Here is a 12,365-nt window from a genome sequence, read left to right on the forward strand (position 1 = left end):
CAAGATGGGTTGCCAACTGGCTCACTGACAGAACCCACACTGTAAAAGTTGCAGACTCCAAATCTGACCTCAAAGCAGTGACAAGTGGAGTAACACAGGGTTCCGTCCTGGGACCTCTCCTTTTTGGTATCTACTTCTCTGAAGTACAGGCTAACACAGAAGGAATCTGGCTAATGAAGTTCGCAGATGACTGCAAACTAGGAGCCATAGTCAAGTCCCCAAATGATGTGGACATCCTACAGAAGGGCCTCGCTGAGACAGATGCCTGGTGTCAGAGCCATGGCCTCAAGCTCAATGTCAAAATGTGCAGTGTCATCCCCTTTGGTAAAAACTCTGTACCCATGAACTACCACATAGGCAGCAATCTTCTTAACACCGAATGTGTGATAAGAGACCTTGGGACCCAGGTGGACAGTAGTCTCTCCTTTGATAGTCACATTGCCACAGTAGTCAGGAAATCCTTCTATGTGGCACACCTCATCATAAAAGGGTTCTCATCCAGGAAAAAAGAGGTAATTGTTCCCCTCTACTCGACACTCATTAGACCCATTATAGAGTGCAACGCCCCTTTTGGAATGTACCTCACAAGACATCTGCAGCAGCTGGAAAGGCCACAGAAGTACCTCACAAAGAGGATTACTGGCCTCAAACTAATGCCGTACACTGACCGCCTCAAAAAACTCCAGCTTTACTCCATAGCATATCGCCTACTCCGAGGTGATCTCTGCCTAACATATAAAGCTATGTCAAACCCAGAGCTGTTGGACATGCTACACCTAAAGAAATCCCAGTCCCTCCAAGCTACACACTCTAGGGACTTAAACCTTTTCACCACAATAAACAGGACATGCTGGAGGGATAGATTTCTGTCCCAGAGACTTCCCATACTCTGGAACAGGCTACCCATCTATGTCAAGCAAAGTTCTTCATTAGCACCCTTCAAGAAAAATCTTGATGATTGGATGGGAAATAGGAAATACACCCCGGGGATCACTTCTGTGTCTTTGCTCAACAGTGGCACAGGAAAATAACTTTCTTGGGTGACGTAAGCCAGGGAACCTTGTTGGCTAGGCTTACGTAGGCCCTTGGGCTGATAGCCTAGTACCTACTTATGAACCTATGAACCTATGAAGATCCTGTGGAACATAACAAAGATGATAAACGGCTAGCAAAAGTAAAAGAAAGAATAAAAGATTTAAAGGTACATGATATGAAATAGGATGAAGTAACAGCCAGAGAGATTGAAACAAAGTTAAGAAAAGCTTCTAATTGGAAAACTCCAGGCCTAGATGTGGTACCTAACTTTTGGTTAAACATATTAACATCTTTGCATGAAGATTTAGCCATGAGTAAGAGCTATTTATATGCACACCTTAAACAGACACCAACCTGGCTAACAACAGGGAAAACAATGTTCCTACTTTAGAGTGGACCTGCAAGCTACAATACAAATGATAGACCAATAACTTGCCTTCCAATGACATATAAACTCTGCATGGTAATTGATGCTGGCAGAGTTTATAGTCATTTAGAAGAAAAATCAATTATGGCAGTAGAACAAAAGAGCAATAAAAGAAAGTCATATGGAACAAAGGATCATTTGTTGTTAAATAAAGTCATAGTGGAGAACTGTAAAAAGGGGAAGAATCTAAGTATGGCGTGGATTGACTACAAAAAAGCATTTCATAGGTTCATAGGTTCATAGGTAGTACTAGGCTATCGGCCCTGGGGCCTATACAAGCCCAACCAAAAAGGTACCCTGGCTTTTGCCACCCAAGAAAATTATTTTCCTGTGCCACTGTCGAGCAGAGCCACAGAGGTGATCCCTGGGGTGAATTTCTTATTTCCCATCCAATCATCAAGAGTTTTCTTGAAGAGTGCTAATGAGGAGCTTTGTTTGATATAGATAGGTAGTTTATTCCAGAGTATGGGAAGTCTCTGGGACAGGAATCTATCCCTCCAGCATGTTCTGTTTATTGTGGTGACAAGGTTTAGGTCCCTAGAGGTGTAGCTCGGAGGGATTGGGATTTCTTTAAGTGGAGCATGTCCAACAGCTCTGGGTTTGACATAGCTTTGTATGTTAGGCAGAGATCACCTCTGAGTAGGCGATATGTGACGGAGTAAAGCTGGAGTTTTTTGAGACGGTCTGTGTAGGGCATCTGTTTGAGGCCAGTAATCCTCTTTGTGAGGTATTTCTGCGGCCTTTCCAGTTGTTGTAGATGTCTTGTGAGGTACATACCAAAAGGGGCATTGTACTCTATAATGGGTCTAATGAGTGATGAGTAGAGGGGAACAATGACCTCTTTTTTTCTGGATGAGAAACCTTTTGTGATGAGATGTGCCACGTTGAAGGATTTCCTGACTACTGTGGCGATGTGATTATCAAAGGAGAGACTACTGTCCACTTGTGTCCCAAGGTCTCTTATCACACTTTGGGTGTTAAGTATAGTACCGCCTATGTTGTAGTTTATGGGTACAGAGTTTTTACCAAAGGGGATGACAATGCACTTTTTGGCATTGAGCTTGAGGCCATGGCTTTGACATCAGACATCTGTCTCAGTGAGGCCCTTTTGTAGGATGTCCACATGTAGTATCCCACATTCATTGATAAAAGAGTGCTTAAAAATGTGTAAGATACACCCTACACTGATTGACTACATTACAGTGACCATGAAACAGTGGCAGACCACTTTGCAATTAAGCCATGGTAAAGGACAAAGTATTATCTGTGGGATAAAAATTCAAAGGGGGATATTCCAGAGTAACTCTCTGTCACCGCTGCTATTTTGCCTTGCCCTTAACCAATTAAGCTGTCTACTTAACAGCTTAGGCCATGGCTATAATTTGTCTCTTAGAAATGAACAAAGTGTAAAGACTTCTCATCTTCTCTTTGTCAATGATTTAAAACTGTATAGCTCACCAGATGAGGAACTGAAATCACAACTGCAAGTTGTCAAAACTTTTTCAAATGATATGAGAATGTCATTTGGTCTTGATAAATGTGCAAAAGCAACCTTTAAAGCAAGAAAACTGCAGTACCAAGACAACATCAGTTTGGGACAAGACTGTGATAAAAAAAGAACTTGAGCAAGAGGGAGTGTATAAATATTTGGGGATTGATGAAGGATCAACCATTCTGAAGGAGGGATGGGCCTCCTTGAAATTGATTACATGTATAGATCTGCAATCGTGGGACTCCACACATATCTGTTGACCTCACAAGACCCAAACGTAGTGAAAGTTTAGAAACATGAGGAGAATAACACTAAGATGACTTCTCTGCTTAATCTAGCAGAAGCATATTGGTGCCAAGCAGAAATGGAAATCAAACCAGAAGTAGATAAAAATCAGGCAGCAACTGAATTTGGCAAAAAGCAAAAGAAAGACTATAAGATGAAGGACCAGATGAGAAGGCAAGAAATGTGGAAAATGCATAAATATAGTTGCAAGTATAGAAAACTTCTGGAAGAACTTCATATTCATCAGGAATAAATGCAGGAATGGTTAAGGAGAGGCGAATTCAAACCAAGAGATGAAAGGTTAATATTGGCGGACAGTGGGCTGCATACACGCTGGTTTACAAAGTCCATTGAACATGTGGGTGAAACAGACAAATGTAGGTTTAGTAAAACTGAACTGGAAACAGCCACACACCTTGTTGCTGGTTGTGACATACTAATGGACTGTATACTGAAAGGCATAATAATGTGGCAAGACTGTTGCACTGGTAATTGTGCAAACATTATGGTACTGAAGTGACTGAAAAACACTGGAAACAAAAGCCACAAAGCGTCATAGAAAATGCTGAAGTTTACATCACATGGGATCACCCATTACCAACAATTCAAAAGATAGATGCGAACAAACCATATATAGTGGTCCATGAAAAGAAGACACAAGTAGCGTTGATCATTGAAATCACCACACCCAGTGACTACAGTGTCTTGCATATAGAGAGTCGCAAAGTCATAAAATATCAGGATCTGCAGGCAGAAATAAGAGCCATGTGGAAGAAAGATACCCAGACAGTTCCAATAGTAGTAGGAGCAACAGGTCTTATAAAAAATAATTGGCAATCATATTTAGATATGTTACCAATACACATAACCCCATATGAATTGAAGAAGGAGTCATTACTGGGCACATTCTGGGTGCTGCGAAGAGTACTTTTGGCTGACATCAAAGAGTGAAATAATACTAATTTCATGAACTTTAATCGTACTTTGACTTAGGAATGGGGTCCATTCCCTTCATGATATTAGAAACCTAAAAGACTTGGAGAAATTAAAAAAGTGATAAGCCAGAATATATAGCAAACCTACTGGCTGACAAATTCAGCTCGAACTTTACCCTTCTCTTGCCCTCAACCTTACCTCAAGAAATACCATCAAATATAACCCCCCCCCCCCCGCTATCACTAGGGAACAGGTACTTAATTCTCTCTCTAAGTTCAAGAACACTGCATCAATGGGCCCAGACAATATCCCAGGATGCCTTCTAAATAGCATAAACATGACCTGTCACGCCCTCTGGTATTGCTATTTAAAGGTAGCCTCCAAACAGGCTTCGTGCCTCATGAATGGAGGACAGCAAAAGTCATCCCTCTGCATAAAGGTAGGTCATCTACAGACCCTGGAAACTACATACCCATAAGTCTCACTAGTCTCATATTCAAAGCCATGGAAAAGCTTATCATGGAAATGATCAATAATGATATAGTAAACCTCCAGACATTGGACCCAACCCAGTTTGGTTTTGACAAGGGCAGGTCATCCTTCTCAACCTGGTGGACTTCTTTGAGAAGGTCACCAAAGCAATGGATGAGGGCAAAATGGCTCACACTGCCTACCTTGACCTGGCCAAGGCATTTGACACAATACCCCACTCAGGCATTGTTGATAAACTCAAGAGATTAGGTACAGACCCTTATGTCACCTGGTGGATAACCAACTGGCTCACAGACAGGACCCATGAAGTTAGAATTGAGGAGTCTACCTATACAAAGAAGTCAGTCACAAGCAGACTCTCTCAAGGATTGGTCCTGGGACCACTCCTTTATGGCAATTACTTCTTTGAAGTCATGGTCAATGTCAATGGCCTCTGACTGACTAAATTTCCAGATGATTACAAATTAGGAGCTGTCATTGACTCATGCACCAACACAAATATTCTCCAGAAAGGGCTGACACAAACAAACAACTGGTGTCAGAACCATGGACTAAAACTAAATGCCAAGAAATGCATAATAGTTACCAGTGGTGGATGACTTCCTGAAAGATACTATCATATTGACAATACACCCCTTAGAGCTGACCCAGTAGTCCGGGACTTGGGGACACATACGCAGTAATCCAGCCTTTGATTGTCATGTGTCTACAGTAGAGAGGAAATCATTCTATGTTGCACAACTTATAAACAAAGGTACAGCATCTAAGTCCAAGGAAGTCATTGTTCCACTGTATTCTGCATTCATCAGACCTATCATTGAGTACACTTCCCTCTTTGGTATGTACCTAACCAGCCATATCCAACATTTGGAACATCCACTGAGGTTCCTCATTAAAAGAATACAGGGTATAAGTAACATGTCCTATGCAAACTGCCTCAAGGCCCTATCCCTGTATTCTGTCTCCAACAGGCTGTTGAAGAGAGATTTATGCCTGGCATACAGGGTATTGTCAGACCCCACCCTGATGGACCTCCTGCATATCCATACAACAAACAGTACCAGAATTACCAATTCTAAAGACTTAAACCTTGCCTGTTATATCAGTAGGATCTGCTGGAGTATCCCAGAGACCACCTTGTCTTTGGAATGGGCTCCCCATCCATGTGAAGCAGAGTTCTTCCCTAACCCAATTCAAGTGTAACTTGGAGAACTGTATGGGATACAGGAAATTCATTCCTGGTTTGACACCTGTATCTGTAATGGACACAGGGAGCTTGCAAATGGTTCATTTCCCAGGCTTGTGCTTTTACATTTTTCATCTCCCAAGCCCCAGCTTGCACTTATCAAGGGTAACAAAAGTTGTCAGAGGTTTGGGATGCATGGCTAGGCTTTAAAAGGCCCTTGTGGTCATTAGCTTAGTAAAAACCTATGAACCTATGAACCTATAAAGGTGTATTGTATGGAAATGAATTTATGCTACTTTTAATATTAAAGGTTGTAGATTCTGAAGCAAGTATACTCACCCCAACACTCTCTTAGGTGTCCAGTCTTCTCTAGTGAAGATGTTTATTCACTGCAATCTGTTCATAGGCTGTTAGGCTATGGAGTGAAATAGATAAGTGTTTAATATCTGCAAATAGCCTGCAGTGTCAGGTTATATTTGTAATTAACAGAAGTTCTACTTACAGCACATAGGTGGTGACAGCTGTTTAACTTCATCCTCCCATAGGTTCATATGTTCATAGGTAGGTACTAGGCTATTGGCCCTAAGGCCTATACAAGCCTAGCCAAAAAGGTACCCTGGCTTTCGCCACCCAAGAAAATTATTTTCCTGTGCCCCTGTCAAGCAGAACCATAGAAGTGAGCCCCGAGGTGAATTTCCTATTACCCATCCAATCATCAAGATTTTTCTTGAAGACTGCTAATGAGGAGCTCTGTTTGACACAGATAGGTAGTCTATTCCAGAGTATGGGAAGTCTCTGGGACAGGAATCTATCCCTCCAGCATGCTCTGTTTATTGTGGTGACAAGGTTTAGGTCCCTAGAGCGTGTAGCTCGGAGGGATTGGGATTTCTTTAAGTGGAGCATGTCCAATAGCTCTGGGTTTGACATAGCTTTGTATGTTAGGCAGAGATTGCCTCTGAGTAGGCGATATGCGATGGAGTAAAGCTGGAGTTTAGTGCAAGGCAAGGAGGTCAGGATTGTGATAGCTCAGGTTACTGTAATGGTGACAACATTATTTTCCCATGTGAGGGATGTCAGTGGCACAGGTGACAACTTGAGCTAAACTATTCGAAGCTTCAGCCTGATACTCAGGCCTTTGATAGACCTCCTGCAATAGCCCCTGGCTAGATTCCTTAGGGAGGAGGCAAGGAAAGACTGCTGACTCCTCCAGACACCATCTCTGTACTCTTAACAGAGCACTTCCCTCTCCTTCCACACCCATGGTATCTCACCTTGAAGAATCACATGGAAAAATGGCAGAGAAATGGCATCCAAAGCAGTTCTTATGTACACCATCTGCAGCACATAAACAGACACCAATAGGCACTGCATTCGCTTGACAGATGGTGGGCTTAATTAATATAGATACAGTATTATTACTGGTCACAATGACACTTTACTGTGTGAAATATAGCAACCCTGTATCCCTGTGTATGTTGTTAAGAAAGCAGGCTCTACACCAAATCTAGGTATGTAAGATTATATGTGGAATTACAGATTCTTCCCTATAGACATAGCCTGGATCATGCATGTGCAGTGACGCCTGCAGTAACCTAGGTGTATGTGTGTAGTATTGAGGAGACTTGAGCATGATGATTATGCTAATTAGGGTTCACTTCAGCTGTCGCCATCTCTCTATCTACTCAGTGCCACTCTCCTGCCTTCTTCCGCTCTCATGTCTGACTGTCACATGTCTTCTCTCACACAATCCATCCACCTCTGTGCTGGATGCCCTTGTTTCATCTTGTCTTCTTCTGGTCTGTTCCAAATCATGTTTAGCAGATTGTCTTATGCTTTTTTGCATGTGTACCCAAACTACTGTAATCTGTTCTCTTTGACCATTTCTGCAGTTGGAGCTACTTTGGCTTCTACTATTGTGTGTTCATTTCTTTGTCTGTTCCATCATGTGCATCCTACCACCTATCTTCATCTACATCACCTCTAGTTTCCTCAGCTGCTGTGCCTTTACTGCCCAGGTTTCTGTACCATACAGTAGTACTGGTCCCACCACTGTTTTTTACACCTTAATTTTCAGCTTCTTTGTCATTTTTCTGTCTTACACTAACTCTGACACTCTGTGCCAGTTAGCTGAAGCCCCTATGATTCTAGCTTTGACCTCCTCATTCATCCTTTCCCTGCTATCTCAATTCTCAGCTTCTTCTGAACTCCACCATTTGCGGCCATTACAACTGTCTCATGTGTACTCATCTTCATCCCATGTGCCTTCAGTTTTGCATTTCATTTCACTATCCTTTGCTGCAGTTCTTGCTCAGGGTCTGCCTGTAATGCCACGTTGTCTGCAAACAGCAGCTTTGCTTATTTGTCCCCTCCAACTGTTTGCTGCTGTAGTCGATCACCAGTATGAACAGCACTAAGCTCAGAGCTGAACCCTGGTGCACACTACTCCCACTGGGAACCCCTCTGTGAGACCAAACGCTGTTCATACTTGAGTCATTGGGTCCTTGTACATAACCTGCACTAATTCTACCAATGTTTCTGGGACTTCAAACTACTGCAGCTCTGCCCAAATCAGGTTTCTTTGGACCTTGTCATATACTTTTTCCAAGTCTGGGAATGCCTAGGTGGACTCTCTTCTGCATCTCTAGCTTCTTCTCAACTATCTGTCTCACTGCAAACATCAGGACACTTATGCTGCATCCTGATCTGAATCCAAACTGCTCATCTCCCATCTTACTTTCTACTACTCTGCATATTTGATTATCGATCACCCTCTCCAAAACATTTATGCAATGTGATAGGAGTTTGATACCTCTGTACTGCCCACAGTTGTGAATGCCCCTCTTGTTCTTGAACACTGACTGGCACTAGTATGCTTGTTCTCCAGTCATGTGGCATATGCCTTTCTCTCCACACTGCTATGAGCACCCTTGGGAACCATTTCTCCCCATTTCACTCTGCATCTTTATCATATCAGCTGTGACCTAATCTGAGCCTGCAGCTTTCAATGACTTAATTTCCTTAGTGCTCTTCATACGTCTTCTGTGGTGGACTCCTCCTCTTCTCTCATCATAGGCTGTGTCTGGGACAGTACAACATCTGTGGGGCTTTCTTCATTCAGAAGCTACTGGAAGCACTCTTTCCATTTGCCTTTGATGTCCTGTGGACTGGTGAACAGGTTGTTGCTGGCATCCATTTCATAAAGAATGTCAGACTATCTTCTTTATCCTTCTGCATTTGCCTTGCAACCTGATATAGATTATTTGTGCCATCTACTGACTTACTTTCCAGAAGCTGGTAGAGTACCTCTATTGCCTTGCTCTTTGCTATTGAAACTCCTTTCTTAGCTTCTTTGTTAGACAACCAGTATTCCTTCCAGTATGGCTTCCTAGTATCACCAACTTTTTCCTGCACACCTTTCTTTTGATGACTTCCTGAACTTCTGCATTCCCCCACCAGCTTTCTTTATGTATCCATCCATATATCCATTATGCAGTTCCCATACATGCTGTTTTGAGGCACTGGCATTCTTCTTCAACTCCACCTATTTCCTTTTCTTCCTGACATGCTAGTGCCCTGAGTAATTCCTTGCTCTCTCTCCAGCCAACTTCCAGGTCTACAGCCTGGCCTCTGTTGACTGTAGAGCCTTGTCTGCTTACTTCCTGAAGCTGATTGTGGCAAGCAGTGGTATATGCTGTGGATCAACTGTTTCACTGGGAATGACTTTGCAATTGCTGATTCTACCCCACTGCCCTTTTCTTACTAAAAGGGGGTCAACCTGAGCTGCATGCTGCCCACTCTTGCATGTGGTCTTGTGACTGTCTTCTTTTTCTGAACCATGTCTTGGCTATTATCAAGCCATTTAGGCTAGAGTGGCTTCTTCTTCTGTTGCCCCACCCATGCGGACCCAGAGAGTCATCATATCCTGCTCTGTCTGTTCTGATCTGCGTATGCATTCAAACCACCCATTATTAACACTAATCCATGTTGTCCTTCTTTATCAGTTAGGTCCTGCAACTGCTTTCTTAATGCACTGTTCTCCTCAGTATCACAACCCTGCTGTGGGGTATAGGCTGAGATCATGTATACTGTTCTGTCATTACACTAAAGTCTGATTACTATTATTCTGTTACTAATTTTGATGACATCCCTCACTGTCTTCTGAAGCCTCTCCTTCACCACACTTTTCACATAATTTCTGGACTCTGGATCTCAATCCATGTGGTTTTGATGTACTGCCCTTCCATCTTGTCTCCTAGATACATGGGATGCCCAGTCTCTCCTTTATCATCATGTCATCTACTTCTAAGCTGCATCCTGTAGTAAACCTACATTAAGTGTAGCAATTCTTGGTTCATGTTTAGCAAGTTGATTTTGCATCCAGCTCTTTCAGCAGAGTTCTCCCAGGCAACCCAAGCTGGGTAACTAGACACTAGTCAGCCAGTAGCTTATTGACCCATGGCTGCTGGGCTTTATGGTGGGTACACCCAGGCCACTAGGGGCACATACACCCCTCCCAGTGTTAGTATAGGTCCCCAGCATAGGTTGGAGTAGGCCATTATCACTGGTAAATACCCATGCCTATTTGGCAACATTAGTCAACATAACCAAATCACCTATAGCCATATTTTACACCATCATGTGGCCATCCCTGCAACAGCATGCAGTCTGTGATCCATGTTTTCTTATCATGAGGATACTGCACACCACAGTAGATGCTCAAAGAGATTGGTTTATACAACTCTTCCCCCCTAGGGCACCATGTGGAGTCACAGCTCCATTCTCTAGTGGGTTTGAGATGGAAACACTCAGCATGTTTTTGGGAGGTGGGAAGAACTCTACAGAGACATGGGGAGAACATGCAAACTCCAAACAGGCATTGGCTAGAGGTCAGGATCGAATGTCATACCTTGTGCATTGGAGGTGAAGACCTTAACCATTATGCCAACTGGTCCCATACAGCTATCTGGCTTATCCTATACAGGTACATCCTAATATATGTAAAGCTTAGTTTCATTTATATGTCTGGTTCTGGGTCATAATTGCACAGGATATTGTTGATTTAATGTATACACAAGTGAGTTTTTATCTGTCACGCCCTTTGGAACTTCCCCAACCTGAAGTTGGAGTATTGTCATGATGTTCATGGTTTGTGTTGGCCTCAGGGAATGTGACCAATGCATCCCCTGGACAAATCATGTCACAGAATTTTTGGCTGTGGCTTCACATGATACGACTCCTTCAGGACCGTCAGGTTAACGAGAACACTATCAGACAGGGAAATGAGCTGGCCCCTAGTAGACACATGTCAGAATCTGCCTCTAATACCCATGGGCAGACAGGTCCACACAGAGGGACTTGAGTAATGGTGCTTGCTGGAGACATGCTTACCACCCTCCTCCTGACGTTCATGTGTCAGTGGCTGCAGTACAGCATATGTACAGGGCCATTGTAGAGGGCAGGTTAGCCAAAGCAAGGTTAATGAAGGTGATGAAGGGTGTATGTGCTGACTTATGGGAGTGCATGTCCTACATGTGTGATTGTTTGGATAAATGCATTCACATACTGGAACCTGCCAGGTCCTCTCAAGCTCATCTGCCAAGAGAGAGAGGCCATCCATGAAGGTGGACCACCACTGCATTCACAAATGGTAACCCCTGTGGCAACAAATGACAAAGATCCTACTCCCAACATGCTACCACATCTATAGCTACATCTGTCATGGAGGTATCTACATCCAGGGGAGGACATCTCCATGGCCATAGCAGTTGCAACAGTGTACGTCTCATAGCAGATATCACTCACAGTCTCATCCAGCACACCAGCATCTATCAAGGGTTATGGTGCATCCAGTGCAATTCTTTGTTGAGCCAACTCCTGTGGGCAGGGGTGTGCACCGGATGCTGAAGCCTCTGTCACCCATGTCCTGGAAAAGTACAGTGCATCAAGCAGCAGTGGTGCAATTACTGCTGGGGCTGTGTTCCAGTAGACACACAGCCATATTATCACAGCCACCAGTACATCACACACACACACACACACACACACACACACACACACACACACACACACACACACACACACACACACACACACACACACACACTTTAGCTGACTTTGGCTTTTCCCAATGAGTTTTATGTTAAGGTCCCCCAAACAGGCTGACAGAGCATTCAGCAGAGCATTTCATTTTTATAATCCACAAAACTCACACATTTCCCTGTGAAAGACAACCACTTCTGTTCTCCCTTCCTCACCTTTGCAAATGATTATAACTGTGACCTGCCCTTTGTACATTGTTGCTTCAGTTGTCTATGTGGTGCACGGTGTGGCCAGCCTATTGCATGGGTCAATGCAGCATGCATAACTTTTACTGTAGTGTATCAGTTTTACTTCTGTCTGTTATGTTCGGAAGCTATGTGTAAGCCACTCCCTCTTTTCTAGTGTCACAGCATACTGCTTCCACTTCGGTCTGGCGTGATCATCTCCTGCTGTTTGCTCCTTCTCTGACTTCT

Source organism: Protopterus annectens, chromosome 17.part0, assembly GCF_019279795.1.
Source record: "Protopterus annectens isolate FY-2018-M chromosome 17.part0, PAN1.0, whole genome shotgun sequence".
Lineage (NCBI taxonomy): Eukaryota > Metazoa > Chordata > Ceratodontiformes > Protopteridae > Protopterus > Protopterus annectens.